Below are 18,130 nucleotides of genomic sequence, written 5' to 3'. Positions count from 1 at the left end.
AACCCATTAGTGATTGAAACGTTCGGTTTTCGTGTCCATTTAGTTCACTTGAGGCAATGAAATTCTTTAAAATTTTCAAAATTTTCAATTTTTTTCAGTTTTCATCGTTTTCAATCACTTTCAACCTCTTTCAAACTCTTATCCCAAACCTTCTCTTCCCGTGTTTCCATATCCCCACACTTGGGCGACATTGTCCCCAATGTATAGTGCTTTTAAAACAAACCCGGGAATACCAACTAACAAACATCATGAGCGACCGTTCCTAACACAATAAGCAAAAACACATTCCCTAACCACCACCAAGAACACGAATAAAAGTGCAATAATAAAAATGGAACAGACTCCCCTGGTTTAAAGCGTAGAATCCTCATGCGCCATGTTCCACCACGACCGTATAGCATTTCATTCACGGCCTTGTCCACAAGTACTCAGGTCAATCTCTACAAGTAGTGTGCAAATCATCCCCGTCCAAATGGAGATTGAGTATGGACAGTTTTGACTGAACTCTAATCCGTGCATTGTCCGCCACTATAACTAGAACGTAATGGGACTTCACTAAACATCCCCACACTTGGACCATTGCATCCGTAGAGATTAATAACCTGATAACCTGCAAAAGTACTCACGCAAAAACAAAACAAATATACACTACTCTTCATCCTCGGGCTACCTCCCGAGAGTGCTAAGTTTATAGGTCTTCAGCCAGACCGTACCTGATATGCCCTTATGGTGGTCGAGTGGGATGCTTGCATCCCATGGTCTCTAAGTATGTACCCCGCCAATGCTCTAGTAAGTCTTCCACTGTCTTCCACATTAGACCGAATAACTTTAACCTTCGTTTTTCATTATCACATTCTGGCGGTTTCTTTTTCTTCTTCTTCTTACCTCGTCGCTTCCCCTTGTCCGTTTTAAATTCCTCATGCACCACACTTTCCTTTTTCCTTACCGCTTCGCATCCTGCCCCTTCAAACCTGTCAACCAAAAAACACTCATGTTTGGTTTGAATCTCCTTTGAAGGAGAGACATTTTCATCACCATTTTTAACTTTTGAGCGTTCACCTGAAATGGGAGGATTAGTCGCATCCAAAAACATATTTAATCGCAATTCGCAGTCACCAAACCTCATACTTGCCGTTCCATCAACACAGTTGATAATTGCATGAGCAGTCGCTAAGAACGGTCTACCCAGAATGACTGGAGGGTGCGTGTTCTTTGAATTTGTGGTACAATCAAGAACTAGGAAGTCAACTGGGTAGTAACACTCTTCTACCTTCACGATTACATCTCTTACAATCCCCCTTGGACACATGGGAGTCTGATCAGCCAACACCACGGTGGTGTTGACTTTTTGTAGCAGACCAAAATCATATTGGTCATACAGACTCCCTGGTAGAATACTAACACACGCTCCAAGATCCAATAGTGCCCTCTCTATTTTAAATTCACCCACTTGCACGGAAATAATGGGTGCTCCTGGATCTTGGAGTTTCGGGGGAAGGGTACCCAACAAAACAGCATTCACATTTGTAGTCAAATCAAGTTTTTTAGGGAACTTGTGAAGTCGTTTTTGGGTACTTAACTCTTTCAAACACTCAACCTGATCAGGATTCTCTTTAATCGCATCGAGTAAGGGTAGATTAATTTTAACTTGTTTAAAATTATCCCACCTTTTATCCCTTGGTGGGCCCCGTTTACTCAAAACAAATGTTTCAGATGGTTCTAATAAAGCCATAGGATATGGAACCTTCACTTTCTTACCATCAACTTCCCTAAACATTTCCTTTTCACAAAAAGATTTTTTCAACTTAGTGCTTTCCTGATCATGTTGAGAATCCGATTCAGTATCAACATCCTCCACCACCTCCTCAACTACTTGTGATGGTGGAGCTACCTCAACGCTGCTAGTGTCAAAAGTTGGACGAACACTTACCGCATTGATATGCACATTTCTTCCATTCTTTGAGCTAGATGTCTGATGTGCTGGATTAACTGTGGTAGTGCTTGGCAACTTACCTGGATCTCTTCTCAGTTGAGCTAGATCTTCTTCTAGCTGCCCCAATTGTTTCTCCATTGCGTCAGAAGTTTTGTCCTGAACCTCATTATCTTTCTGTATGTCCTTCATGAACTTCATAATAGCATCCAATTTTTCGTCACTCGTCCCACCACTAGCACTTGAGGAGTTCCCTTGCTGATTACCCTGATTATATGGGCCCTGATTTGGGTAATTTCCTTGTGAGTAATTACCTTGACGGCTCTGATATTGTTGGCCTCCTTGTATGGGTACCTGAAAATTAGGGTTCATTTGATTAGCAGTATTTCCATAACTAAAATTCGGGTGATTTCACAAAGCTGGATGATATGTATTCGGTTTCATATCATATTGTTTCCATTCACCGAATACTTGATTCACTTCCTCATTCAGACCCATCCTCGCGAGACACTCTCCAACCTGGTGTCCTAACTCACCACAATCTGTACATACCGCAAATGCATTAGCCGCCCTAACTTCAGCTCCCTTTCCCAACTTCATCTGAGCTACCTACCGTTCAAGCAATAAGTTTTGGTGCCTCAACTTCTCGACCCGCTCCTCAGCTTCATAATCAACCGACTTTGCCGAACTCGATCTTGCCCTCCTGCTAGATTGTGCCTGTCTCTTCGAAGTGGCACTTTGTCTCTCCAAATATGCCCAATCCGCAGCTTCTGTATTTGTGAGAAACGTACCATTGCTGATGGCTGGCTATAAGATCTCTTACATCATCAGGAAGTAGCCCATCATAAAACGCCTTAATTAATTCCCATGTCTGAATTTCATGATGTGGGCATTTCCTAAGCAACTCCTTAAACCTTGTGAATGCCTCATGGAACGGTTCCCCTGAATGTTGCTGGAATGCTCTGATTGCATCCCGAGCTTCACTATTTCTATTCATGGTGTAGTATTCCTCCAAAAACACCTGCTGCATCTCTTGCCAAGTGTATATACTACCTGGAGGTAATGTGGCGAACCATTGGCGTGCTTTGTCTTTCAGAGTAAATTGAAACAACATTAACTTTACTTTATCCTTTGTAAACCCCGAAACCCCAATTGTTTGGCAAATTGAATCAAAACTTGCAATGTGCAAGTATGGTTCTTCGGTCCTTTTTCCATAAAACTCGGGAAAATGGCCTAAGTATTGAGGCCTTACCTCAAAAGGTCGGTTATTATTTCCAATCGGTGTGACTATAGCCGACGAGTTCGGTACTACAACTGGTTGAGAGTGACCTTCAACGCCTTGAATGGGTGCCCCTTGAACGACTTGTGGGACACCATCCACAAACTGTATCTGATCGCCCCCAACCCGATTATTAGCTCTTTGATTCCCCGCATTGAATTGCGGGACTCTATGTTGAACTTGATTCTGTGGAATCGGGCGCAGGATGTGATTTCTTTGATTGACCTGTTGTTGTACTGGATAGCCTTGATTCACATTGTACCCCTCATCGTATCTGTAACCAGCATATCTCCCATCGTACTGATTTTGATAATCATCATCTTCCCAACCGGATTCCCAAGTATGCACACTGCCTTCTCTGTGTTGGAAACCCTCATCATACTCGTGTTGATGTTGTGGTTGGTTAAGACGAATGATGTCCCCATGTCGGAGATTAAGATTTGCAGGTTGGTTTTGTGGGTCTGGGTTGAATTGTGGAAATGGTTGTGGCGGTGGTTGATTCTGGTTTTGGTTATTGGGCTGGTTTTGATTTTGATTTTGGTTTTGAGGGATTGGTGGATCTGGAATGGGTGGGATTGGTTCATTTTGTGCTTGGTTCTGTGGTTCTTGATTAGCCATCTTGTTAGCTGCTTGTTCAAGGTCTTGAGCAACTGTTAATGACTGAGCTTTAGCTTTCACTGCTGAACGGAAAAGAACGAGATTCTGTCGAGCAGTCTTTTCTATTTCTGGATCAAACAAAAGCGGTGATGATTTCTTGGAAAACCTGGTATGCATGCAACTGTAGACTCACCTGCACACAGATAAACAAGAAACCAAGCGTAATACGGAATGAAACAAAAAGAACAAACAAAAGGAAATATTTTTGGTTTTTTTTCTAATTTTTAGTTTTTTTAATTTTTTTAAGAAAAACAAATAACTGAACTAAGCGCACCGATTCCCCGGCAACGGCGCCATTTTGATCGATGTCGTAAGGTCGGTCAAAAATAAAGTTAAAAGTGTCCTATTCACCTTTTACTAGTAAAGGGCAAGTAGGGTGTCGAATCCACGGGGAATCAGTGGAAAGTGTAAAAGTTCGTTGTTTTAATTATTATTTATGTCTAAACTAATTGCTTTTTGCAGTTTTGAGAATGATTGTGAAAACAAATATAAATTATAGTTGTAAACAGTTATGAGAAAATGGGCCAATCTCCGGGTTTTCAGGTTATGCAGAAAATCAGGTTACTTAGTTACCACTATTTGGAAATCACATAGACATGATTTGTAAAACTTGTTTTGATAAATAATTAACGGACAATATATTTGATTGCAATGATCCACGATCGAAACCGAAGGATTGATGCAAATGAATAGTAATCCAGTTAATTACCAATCTCAGATTTCATAAACATTAACATATTCAATGATGAAAGGTTAAACTCAATGACAACTTAGAACTTAATCCCAATTGTTGATGAAACAACCAAATAATTGATGAACAAGAACGTTTACGATAATCAAATATTGTTTAATCTAAACAAGAACAATAAAAACGACTAACCGAATGATTAATCAGTTCTTAATATAAAAAGTTGTAATAAAAAGCAAACCCAATGTTCAAACATAAACCCTAGTCCCGGATACGGTCACGGGATGACTAGCCGCTCATGATGCTCGTGCGATCTTCAAATGCTTGAGAAGAGATTGAGTTCATGATGACTTGGTGATTGGTGGGGGATTATGATGTTGAAGATGATGGATCAAGCCAAAAGTTGTTGTAACTTGCTGCTTCTTTTCTTTTTTTTTTCGATGTTGCTGCCTCCTCTAGGGTTTTTATTAAAATTCCTTTATACTCCACATCATACACCACGTGCGTCCTTTGGTTTCACGCCGTAAGTCCTATATCCCAACCGTAAGCCACATGTGAAAACTACTGTTTCTTTTTGTGAATCCCATGCACCATTCGTAACTTACGAATTCCCGCCGTACGCGACATGTGATACTTGCTGTTTGTTTTTGTGTGAAGCCATGCATGTTTATATATGCCAACAACTTCACCTCACAAAAAAAACCTCCATGTGATTATGGCTGCTTATAACATTTCTCCCACACATCTCGAAGTCTGCCCCCTCACATGCATCCCCACTTTGTGAATCCTTTGTGATTTTATAGTAGTGATGATGTCTCATGTTGTTGACTTCTAGTGCAACAAATGATGTCTTCTCTCTCTATTAATTAATGATGATGGATGATTGATGAATTTTCTTTATTCAATTAATGATGCATAAAAAATCCACCCCTACTCTTCACGTGAATATGCCCACTTTTGAGAATAATTATGTTGATTAATTACTTCCCCTCTCAAAAGTCTCATCCAACATTTCTCCCCCAATTTAGAGTTTTCACAAAGATTTTATTGTTGTCCAATCAGTCCCCATGTATGCACCTCCTAGTAGGATTTTATTTTTAAAACCTTTTCTAAAATCCCTTTGGAATTTCCTTTGATCCGTAAGCTGCATATCCTGCCTTAATCAATATCACATGTTCCGCTTAATCTTTAAACCCCGAAACTTAACCAAAATTACGCATTTTACCTGCGAACATGCAAACACTTGCAATAAACTAATTCCACACGTATAATCACATAGAACCGAACAAAACATGTAAGATAAGCCCTTAAACACATATATTTCACACTCTCCATCAGGTGTGATCAAGTAAGGAACCAATCGAGACATAGTATTGAAATTTGTAAGATATGCCTGGCAATCTAAGTCCTTCATGACCAATGCCAAGAAATCGGTTTCAATTTTCTCAACTTCATGTTGAGGACAGTAATTTTCCTTGATAAGAGCAATAAACTGATCCCATGTTTGCTTATACAACGGGATTTTCCCAGTAGCCTGGATTAGCGACCTCCACCAAGCTAGAGCTTCTCCTTTAAAAGATTGTGAAACAAACTTCACAATGTCTTGCTCTGCACATCCGCTAATATCAATAACAGTGTCCATCTCCTCGAGCCACGTCATGCAGTCGATGGCTCCCTTTTCTCCTGTGAAGTCTCTGGGCTTGCAGGAGACAAAATATTTATACGAACAGGTTTTAACATGTGGTTCTTGATTAAGCACAACCTGTCTAGGCGGAACACTCCTTTGATTTGACGAGTTATGAACATCGTCCTCCTTTGAACCGCGTGATTTAGAAGGGGGGTTACTACGAGCCACAGATAGAGTCTTAGAGTGTGTACCACTTGACTCATTATACTGTCTGTCAAGAGCTCGAGTAATAGCATTATCTATTAATGTCTGCAGTTCCTCACCAGTTATGTTAACTCTGGTAGTGTCATTGTTCTCCCTCGGGTGGCTGTTGACCTCCCCTGATCCAGCCATGTAGCTTGATTGCTACATAAATATTGACAATGATTTATTTAGAGGTTATTATGGAATCATCATTTTTGACGATTCATCAACCATGGTAATATAAACCATATTGGTTAATTTGTTAGTTATATTTAATTAGTATTTTCATTATAGTTTATCCTAGTTATTAAACATTAAGGATATTAAAGTGGCGCAAAAGGCCTAGTCACAAAGACAGTTTTTAAATTTATAAGCCATGATTTCGGAGAATCGAGGCATTCAGGTTTGAACATATTTCATTACCTTTTCTTGTCAGAGAAATATTTCATTACCTTTTCTTGTCAGAGAGTCAAAGACTACAACTGTCTTTTGTCCCTTAAGACAATAGGTATAGCCCGTAGGCATTCCATCATTTTAGGGATGATTATATAAATAAGGGAAATTGAAATATCCCAATTTAAAGATGACCTATGTGATTTTATCATATCACAGTTTGTCAAAAATGTTAACATGCTTTCAGATGTTAACAAGAATTTGAATCTTTGAATAGGTTTTACCATCTCGGCCGTGTCTGAAATGACAGGTAGGCTAGGTTTTACCTTTAAGATTCTTTTTAATATTAAGAGCAGAACAATCCTAAATCGAGATGTAAACAAGGATCTGAATCTAGTTGTGGAACTACCATCTTGGCCCTGTCTTAAGGTGACACATGGGCTAGGTCTCGTCCTTTTTAGATTTTGCTATCTTATTATTATGGGAGATCTTATATTAGGAATGTTATTATAAATCTAACCGCTCCATTAAAATTTAAACAGGTTCATGGTTGCCCTAAACAGGACTTCTAACAGCAATGACTCGCCCATGCAGGGGCTAATCAGAAAAATAACAAAGGAAACAATTAAAGGACAAAAGTGAATCAGGAGTAGTCCTAAGTTCTTTGTCTTGACTCAAGAATGTGCAACTGTCTAACTGAGATTAAACACAAAAGGCTAGTGTTTAATTCACTCAGTGTTGGCTCTGATACCAACTTGTCACACCCCTATTTTCCACGTGTCATCGTGACGTAGTTGATATCATCATAGTCAAACAACACAATTTAAATGCACAGTGGAAGCAAAAGATAAATATATTACAATCCGACTCAAAAGTAATATCAAATATTATAACGGAATGTAAGTTGGATCCACAGGCGGATCTTAAAATAGAAAGATAACATTGTTCAACAGACTTTAGGCATCTAGAACTTGCGAGATTCCCTATTGACGCCCTGAGCTCTCAGCCAATTACGTATAGTACCTGTCACTTAAACTTTTGGAAAAATACGTCAGTTTACACTGGTAAATACAACTTAACTGACTCATTTTGAATGTGTTTTAGAAAATTGATTTGAATGCACATGGCACAAAACTTTTATAACTTGGGACAATTATATAAAAATAATCTTGTATACAGATTTACATGTTCGTTATACATTTAGGGCCCGATGTAGAAACCGAGTCAAGATTAACAGACACGCCACAAGTATAGGCCCACAAGAGAGTGAGATACCGTTTCCCTTATGCAACTGTCAGGTGTACGCCTACACCCCGTGCATAAGACGTGGCCATTTTTATTATACAATGATGCCAAGGATATCCGGGACATGGTCATTAACCCCTAAAAGCCTTTATTTCAAACAAGACAGATTAAAGCGGGTTACCTCAATAATTTAATCACAATACGATTAAACATTCAATACCCGACCAAGCGGTATTATTATAACACCGTATCCCAAGCCCGTATAGGGAAAATAAGTTAAGAGTATTTACCTGAGCTTAAAATGCAATTTATACTCAGCCGTATATCCTAATCAGCAAGCACAAGTACTTCTACGGGGGCTCTTAATCTGGAACGAAGGTTTTTATTAACCTCTTAGATTCCTAACGGGTCTTGTTTAAGTAATATCTTAGACCGGTTAGTTTTAAGGAAAGGTTTACGGTTCAAACGCAAGATTAAGCGAAGACCGGATTAGAATGTGGTTTAGTCCCAACAAGTCTAAATACTTTTTTAATATGGGTAAACTAAACACCTTCTGCATTTTGAGATAAAAGTGATAAGGTTTGACCCGTTTCGGCTAATTTATGCAAACTAGTTACATAAGCCGATCCGAACGCGAAAAAGGGCGTAACGGGTAACCACGAGAGTCATGAATGGATTTCCTAAGTTAATATGCCTTAAATATGTTGTGATATCAGTAGGATACCTTCCATTATGCTCAAGATGATTTTAAAGTCAAACTATGCCTCGCAAGGGCATTTTGGTCATTTTAAAGTTTATAAAAGAGTTTAAATAGTAATCTGAGTTACAAGTCTGATTAAATCAGTAAATATATCCATTTTAATAAGTTATAATAGTAGGGTATCACTTATACGTAAAATTTATTAATTATAACCATACTATGCACCATAGGGGCATTTTGGTAATTTCACATAAGCCTAAAAGGCCAAAACTGGAAATCTAAGTTTAAAACTTTTTCTTACTGTTAAAATATAAAAATCTACTGAGAAAATTAGTAGGCATCAACCCTTATATCTTTAAACTAGTTTTAATACATACTATGCGTTAAAAACGCTTAAAAAGGCGATTTGGAGCCATTTCCGGGTTTTGTATAGAAAGCTGATATTTTTAATATTCCCGAAGGCTCAAAATATTTTATTTAACATATTAGATCAGTAGAAAAAGGTTTGGGGTCAAAAGGATTTATAAAACTTATTTTATAGCCCAAAAGGGCAAAACCGACAATTACCGAATTAATGCTACAACCCCAAGTTATGCTCATCCTAAAAATAAATAAAAATTTTCAAAAATCTCAAAATATTATTTTATATCAGTGGGTAAAAATTTTGGTATTAAAAATTGGGTTTAGATAGGCTATACGCTAATTATGTCGTTTAATTAGTAAAAAGCTTTTCATTTACGCTAATGAGCATAACTCCTAATCTAGACCTCAAACTGATGTCAAATTTAAGGGACAAGTTTATAATTCAGTAGTGAAGGTTTCTATCCTCTCACATTTTTAAAAATATCGTTTTAAGGTCCAAAGGGCATAACGGTCAACATTTAGGCATATAACGGAAATACGCATGAACTAGGATTTCTATGGAACCAAGTTGTATAACCTTGGAGGGTTATACTAACTTATAATATGGTCCTAATGGAATCCTAAGGCATATCTAAACTAAGCTAAATCGGGTTAGAACTGAAAGTCAAAGCAAAAGTCAACTTTTGCGACTTTCGGTTCCGAACCGAGCCTATACTTAGAATTGTCGGGTTGAATCATGCTTAGGCATGTTCAACTAATATTTACCAAGTTATTTAAGTGAGAAAACTGATTTTATGACTTTTATATAATAGCCATGTATTTTATTTAAAACTAACCTGTTTGACTTTTATTTGACCTGACAATTAAACTAAGTAAACATGGTAATTAGGAGGTGCCCTTTTAAGGGTTAAACACCTACCTAATTACGGTCACGTAGCCATGTTTGATGCGAACAATGGCTCAACCGTTTAAAAGTCAAATCGTTTATCGAAAATGCTTGACTTTCGGTTATAACCGCTAAAATTTAAACTAAGCATGAAATGACACTTACAAAAGGTCCAAGCAAGGAGGGAATTGATCTTGGATGTTCAGGTATGAAGCACAAGGACCCCAACTTAGAACAATGAGATCAAGGTGTGAATGATAGCAAAAATCAAGTGGGTATTTATAGGTTTTTGGGAACCGTTAGGATCGTTTCTCGTAAACCTTGATCAAATCTGAGCCATACACCTCCTACCCATGGTTTACTAAACAATGGGCAGCTCCTAGATTCAAATATGTGAGTATGGAGCAAAACCACAGCTGGTTTTTAATTTTTCTGGAACTGGGCAAGCTATATGGACCGTAAGGGTCAGTCTATATGGTCCGTAAGGACCAGTACAGCATACATAAACTTTCATTTGTTGACAGCTTTGGCCCCTGCATCTCCAAATGCCATTTCCGACATATCCAAGGCCCGTTAAACCATTTTTAAGGCTCTAAAATGATGCCTAAGCATAGGGAACATGACACATGCTCAAAAATATGCCGGATGTCGGTTCGTTTGGTCGTACAGTCACGTTGTTCGGTTAATTACGACGAAACACGGACGGACGCGAAAAACGAGCCAAATTACGCGACGAATGGAATTTTATCAAGCCAAACACTAAAATAAAATATTTTAGTGCTTACATAAATTTTTGGGTGTCCGGGGATATTCAGAATGCAAGATATGCGCGAATATGCAAACTTGTGCACTTTTTGACACTTTTAGTCCCTGCATGACTTAAAAGTTTATTTTTGCGCACCAAACACCTTTAAGCCTATATCTAAGCTAAATAAAGGAGAAGTAGGGTATGTTTAACTTATGGTCATATTCCGGAAGGTCCGATTCTTTACGAATCGACATACTTTGCAGTTTGACGCAATTAGTCCCTTAATTGCGCAAAGTAGCGCGAAATGCCGTTTAATGATATCTAAGCCTTCCATGGCCCATAATAATCATTCCCAAGAATATATTTAAATATTAATACACTCTTATTTGCTTAAATGGTCACCGAATGGCGTAGATTCAAAAGTTGACGCTTTAGGCCCCTCTATTGCGCAAACTTGCGCATCTCAGCATTTATTAGCATTGAAGCCTCATCTAATCCATATTAGGCATCCTTGAAAGTATTATTAAACATCACGATGCTTCGGGTTCGCTAAAAGGTCATTCAAAGGTATAATTAAATATATTGACACTTTTAGTCCCTCTAACTTGCAAAATTGCGCGTAACTTTACTTATAGGCATAAAAACCTTAGACGGCCATTATTTGGAATTCCCGAGAGTATAATTAAATATTATGAAGCTCCCAGTTTGTTAAAAGGTCACTCAGAGGTAAGAATTAACATGTTGATGCTTTTAACCCTTTATTGCGCAAACTTTCAATTAATTACGCAAACGACTACATTTAATCATCAAGTGGCACATTTGTGAATATAAACATCGTAAGAGGTTATTTAGAAACTTATTTTAGGTATGCTAACGCTTCCAGTCCTTTCATAATCAAAGTTTTCGATATTTCGAAAAATTAGTCCCTAAATTTCAATGTTTGACTTCATTAGGGTTCATTACACGTGTCAATACTTCATTGGACGTGATTTTACGAGGTGTTACACTCAAACAACAGTGGTTGACTACATCAGTGGAATGAAGAATCAGTGTTTATACATCAGTGTTTAGAATGCAATCAGTGTCTGTATGGTCAGTTGTTATAGTATAGTAGATAGAGTTTCTTAGTTTGTTAGATGTCACTTTCATGGTGACGTCAGCTGAGATGCCTCAGTGGTTTGGTTTGCCTATAAATGGAGCAGTACTCTGTACTGTTACATTTGATTGACAGAGTGGGTTTTTCTCCTCTATTCTAATCCTTTCATCTTGTGCAATCAACCTTGGAGCATCAGGCTGAGGGGGAGTTTAGTTTTGTAAGCATGCTTTGTAATCTTTTGAGTTACTTTGTAATCTTTCGACTAATGCAAATCATGTGTTTATCAAAACTATTTTCTTCTTTGATTGTGTTTACAAAGTTTGTTGTTCATTTCCGCTACACTTAATGTTTAAATCATGCAAACAAGCACAATCATGACAGCCTCCGATCCTAACAATTGGTATCAGAGAACGGACAGTCAAATTTGATCTAACAATCAATTTGACATAACAGTTCAGCTCAAAATTTATTGATACTAAGGTCGTTTGTATTTTGTTGAAAAACAGAGTAACGAGTATGGACGTTCAAAGTTACTACTCAAAAACTCTGTAAAACAACCAAGATGTCATAAGACACACAAATTTCACATAACAAGTGATATCATGCATAAAACACCTATAGTGCTCAGATCTGGAAATATGTCTGATAACTATAGTATAATTCCTTTGCATAATTGATTTCAAGTGTTAATATGAAGTTTGTGCGGTTTCCATCATGTTGAATACTAAGGTATGAACCTCCTGTCAACAAAAACCTAGTTTCATTAAAACAATAGTGTTTTTGTTAACATAAAAGGAGGGAAATTAAAACTTTAGTTATTACATCTTATGTGTTGAAGAACAGGTTGAGAATCATGTTAAAAAGGATCAAATCAATTCTGTTAAGAACACATCGAGAAAATCAGATGAAAAACAGACTAAATCATACGTGATGTGAGATTTGACATAAGTATATGCAAAAATGTCCAAGTCTCTCCAAACATTGCTGTAAAATGATTCTGGTCTGGATATCTCCTCAATAAAACCTCCCAGTAAGTATTTTTTTACTTATGGATGGGAAGGGTAAAAAGGGAAGAAGAAAATTGATAAAACTCAAAAGTGTGTTTATCTCAAAACTTTTGAAGTCAAAAGAAAGGAGTATAAATATAAAACACTTTAGGGTCCAAAGTTGGGTAAACAGTGGTCATCAAGCGATTTCGTGCATTCATTGATTCAAGGAAGTTCAGGTAACAATGGTATCACCAATGATGAAACTGATAAGAGGACTAGACAAATTTCCTCACATGTCTCCTCTTCTTGCAATCAATTAACAAGGAAATATTCACATAAAATAGTCATTTCAAATCATTGACCACTTTCCTAAAACTTGAGACTGATGTGACTATGTGTTTTAATTGGAAAATATACCAGAACTCCTTTTGATGTTGTTTTCAGAATAACCTTTAATTATTTTTGAAAAGGTTTTTCACAATAAAACAGGATACATTATTCTTTATTTTTTTGTTAAGAATAATATATTTTGTATTTTTACTTGGTTTTTATTGTAAAAATATCAATCTTCTGTCAGGATATAGAATCTCTATTTTTGTTGGTGATATTATCCTTAAAAACTGATCAAAAGGAAAAGGTACTTGTGCCAAGGTCATATCAACCTCAAGTTTTTTTTATCAAAGATCAAAAAAAAAAAATTGATTGCTAACCGACTTTAAACTACTGAGATACTCATGCTCTAATTCAAATAATTAGACACCAAATGAGTAGCCTTAGTAAAAAGATTTTCATCACCTGGGATACTAAACTACTGTCAAGAATTTATAAAAGTTTCAAATCTTGTAGAAAACATGTGGTAAAACCTAGAACATAAATCCCTGAAAAACTGCTGACAAATTAAACTTGATAATTTGCATCTAAAATGTAATTTGTTAAGTTTAGCATTTCTGCAGATTGACAGGTGTTGGACATGATATTGTGTTTACACAAGACAAAATCAATTTTCACATCTAAATAAGCAGATGCTCAAATTTTATTTGTCAAAAGTTCAAACACTGTTGCACTAACAGTTGCTAAGCTAATGGTCTTTCATTTTCTTACCACCGTCTTTCCCTTGTCTACTGTTGTGCCCAAACATCTGCTTTCTAAAGTCTGTCCACTGAAAGTCAACCCCTGCTCTCTCACATTCTTGATAAGCACTGTTGTTCAAAATCAGTGTTTTATCCACTGATGTGCTATCCACTGATAATAAAAATCACCCACTGTTTCATTTATTACCGTTGTAACTACTGATGGTTGATCCATCAGTGGCTCTCAAAACAACTGTCCTCCATTATTTAATCTTTGATCAGGGGTTGGCACGTGTTCAATTTTTAGCCATCAGATCGTTGTAACCGCTGCCACATCAGCATTCACTTTTTCCCTAAATAAAACCCGGTTTCACTTTCGAATTGAATTCCAAAAATTCTCTTCTCAAAGCAGTTTCCTACTCTCCATTCCAAAATCATTCTTAGATCTTCTTCATCAAAATGACGAAATCAAAATAAAAATAAAAATCAAAATCATCTTCTTCCTCTACTTCCAAAGACGCCACTCAAATGGCCGCTGAACCCATCGAAATACCATACAAAGCTCCTCACAACTACTTGGGTCTACTCACAAAACCCACTACCACCAACACCTTCAAATCCATCATCGACACCCTATCTGCATCAAAGTACAAAACTTTGCTAACAACAGATGCTCCCATTTACAAACAAACCCAGAGAGAGTTCTGGAAAAATGCCATTCTTGAAAAACAAGATGACATCGTCATAGCCATTAACTCCTCTATACAGGGCAAAGCGATTCAAATTACTCCACAATCCATTTCGGAAGTCTTTAAACTCGATGATTAGAAAGGTAAAACTTCTTTTTTCTAAAACCGAGTTGAAAAATGATTTCTTGAATAGGGGGTATGCAGAACAACCAAAAAGAGATACCTTACAAAAAGGCTATTTCCCTTCTGCACCAAGGTTTCTATTTCACACTCTTTTGATGTGTGTTTCAAATAAAACAACTGCTTTTAACGAAATACCATTAAAGATCCAATGTCTGGGATATGCTATTCTAAATAATTAAAATTATAATTACTCCCAGGAGATCTTTAATGACTTGGTAAAAAAATGTTGATAGCAAATCATTTTTGCTTTTTCCAAGGTTTTTAAGCTACTATTTTGAACAAAAATTTTGAAAAGAAGATGAAAATTTGCTCAAACAAGGTACCTATTTTCAAATAAATGGTTTAACACCTGAAAATTTTCTCAAGAATGTTAACACCTTCGAAAACAAAAGCAGAGGTGACTGCGCAGAATTTAGCAGTTACAACTGCTCCTCAGGTATCTGTTGTTGAGCCCACTGCTCCAGGTGATCATAGCAACACAACCAGTGCTTTGAAGCCCACACCTGCCATTACCAAAAAGACCAAAAAGAAAACATCCAGAAAGCCCCCCAAACCCAAAACAAAGGCACCTCTGGAAGATGAGATCCCAGAGCCACTGCTAGTGACAACACAAATGTCACCAATAACCACTGCTGCTACTTCCTCACAACAGATGGAAAAAAGATCTCCACCCTTGCCTCAAACTCCTCCTGCATCCTCACAAAAGGATCAGGTTGTAAACACAGGGACCCCACATTATGAAGCTCTGGACCCACTCGGATCCATCTTCCCCAGTCTTGATCCCAAGGACATGTCTCTTTCAACGCCCTTATCCTCACCCCTCACATTACCACAATCCATGCTACCTTTGTTGCATGAAATTGATATAGCTCAGACACAAACCAGTTCCTCTCAATCACCTATCACTGAGAGTATACTCCCAGAAGTGACTGGGTCTGATGTTTATACCTCTGCTATCCCAGCAACAACTGAGGAGGTTACACTGCAGGAGTCACAAGTAACTCCTGTCAGTAGTTCAAATGGAGCAGCCACTACAAATGTTGAACCCACTGGTTTACATTTGGACAGTAGTTACATTCATAAGACTCACTTGAAGGCAATTTCTTCAATAGCACCTCTGAGAACCACCAGTGAGTTTGTTATGCCCATTGGTACCTTCAAAAGGCTATCAAGTGCTGAAGGAAGAAGTCCCCAGTACCAAGAACAAGGAGCATCAATGAGTGACTTTTGGGATTCAGTTCCTAAGTCACACATTGGTACAACCACTGGTGGTGGGGAATCGGATGATCCCATTAACTTGGGTGATGATTCAAAATATCAGGAATTGACGGGTAGAGTTGAAAATCTTGAAACTTCAGTTGCTGAAATAAAGGATATGGTGCAACAGCTGTTAAAAGCTCAGAAAGCACAATCCACTTCTGTCCCAGCTCAAGCACCTGCACAACCTGCACCTGCTGCAAATGAGCTATGGAGTGTATTCAAACCCCTGCTTGAAAAACAAAAAAATGGGTAATCAGCAGCATGCAATACATGTACAAATGCTGACAAACATAGTGGAGTCAAGGTTTAAAGATACTCAGTCAGACATCAAAGCTATCAAGGCTCACATCCAAAGTACCACTGGAAAAGTTCCTCCCACTGTCCTTTTCATGAATGAACCCTTTCTAGATAATGCCAAAAAGGGGGAGAAGATCAAGTGGAAGAAAAAGGGAATTGAAGATGGTATCTATATCGAACCTGAAAAAGATAGCCAAACCAAAGCTGCTGTATTAACACACACCACATCACTACACACCACCACAACCACTGCCCTACCACTATCATCATCTATGATCACATCACCACTACCAAAACCAAACTCACCACCAAAAACAGCCACCCCATCATCTCCTCCTGCCAAAAAGCAGAAGACAACAGATGTTACAACATCTGTTGTAATGACAACAGTGGTTGAAACACCAGTTGTTTCAACACCTGTTAGTCAGACACTTTCCACCACTCAAACCACTGCCATTTCAACACCTGCTCAAAAGCAGAAGACATCTACTGACACATCAGTAGTTGTAATGACAACTGAGGTTAAAACACTAGTTGTTCCAACAGCTGTCAGTCAACCATCCACCACTACTCTCAATACTTCCACATCACAACCAAAATTCCCTTCTCTAAAAAGGCTTTACACCAGAAAAAGGAAAACTACTCAGGCAAATGAGGACAAATATGATCCTATTGCTGCAAAATATCCACTGGAACTGGAAGCTATAAAAAATGAGATGAGACAATTCTACACCGAGGATTATCCTTAAAATAGAAGATTTCCTTCTCTCATAGGCTTCATAGTCCCAGAAAATATGGATGAATATCTCAAGCTCAAAGCAAGGCAGGCTAAGATAAGAGCCAAAATTGAATGTGAAGGTCAAAGTGACGAAGCCATTTCTGAAAATTGGAATTCTTGCTCACTAAAGTCAAGCAGATGGAAGACTATGCACAAGATCTGAGCAAAGAAAAGGCAGATTTACGAAAAGAAATGAGAAAAGAATATCTTGCATACATCATGAAAGAAAAATTCTATCCTGCTGAAGAAAAACAATTTGAAGAATGGCCAATAGTTGCTTTAAAGCATGAGGCACACAGAATTGAAAGGATTAAAAATGATCCAAGAAAGAAGAAGACAGCTCCAAATTGGAACAAATACAAAAAGCTCATTGCTGACCTTACATCTGAGTACAAAAGAAAGAAGCAGGAGTTGGTGGATGCTAAGGTAGATACTGCTGAAGCCATAGCAAAATGGACAAAGCAATATACCGATGAGGCTTATGAAAGGCTTAAGAAAAGGAGGATAACAGTCTCAGACACTCCAAAGAAGCCTGACCTACAAAAAGCTAGAACAGCAGATTAGTGCTCTTAAACCATTGATCACATCAACAGATAATCCTATCCTTGTGATAAACCAAGAAAAAGGGAAACTGTTGACCAGTGCAGATGAAAAGGAAAAGGAAGCTGAATACTTTGAAGAAGCCATCAAGAAAATGGCCTTAGATAAAGACAGATCAGCAAAGCTTCAAGACCTTGCCAAAAAGGTTCTGAACAAACCAACATCACCAAACAACTCAGCAGAAATATCAGACATTGAGCCAGATCAACAAAAGAGACAAGAGCAGATTGAAAAAGAGACTGCAGAAGATATAGCTGCAGCAAATGATGTCATCGAAATGGCCTTCAAACAAATGTCTGCTGAAAGTTCACAACTTTTCTCAAGGCCGATATCTCCAATCTCATCTGTGAATAAATCTCTCCCAAGAAACCCATTGGATTCAAAAATACTAAAGTGGATGTCTGATCAA

The sequence above is a fragment of the Helianthus annuus genome, chromosome 4 (genome assembly GCF_002127325.2).
Source record: "Helianthus annuus cultivar XRQ/B chromosome 4, HanXRQr2.0-SUNRISE, whole genome shotgun sequence".
NCBI lineage: Eukaryota > Viridiplantae > Streptophyta > Magnoliopsida > Asterales > Asteraceae > Helianthus > Helianthus annuus.
This window is presented reverse-complemented; position numbering follows the sequence as displayed.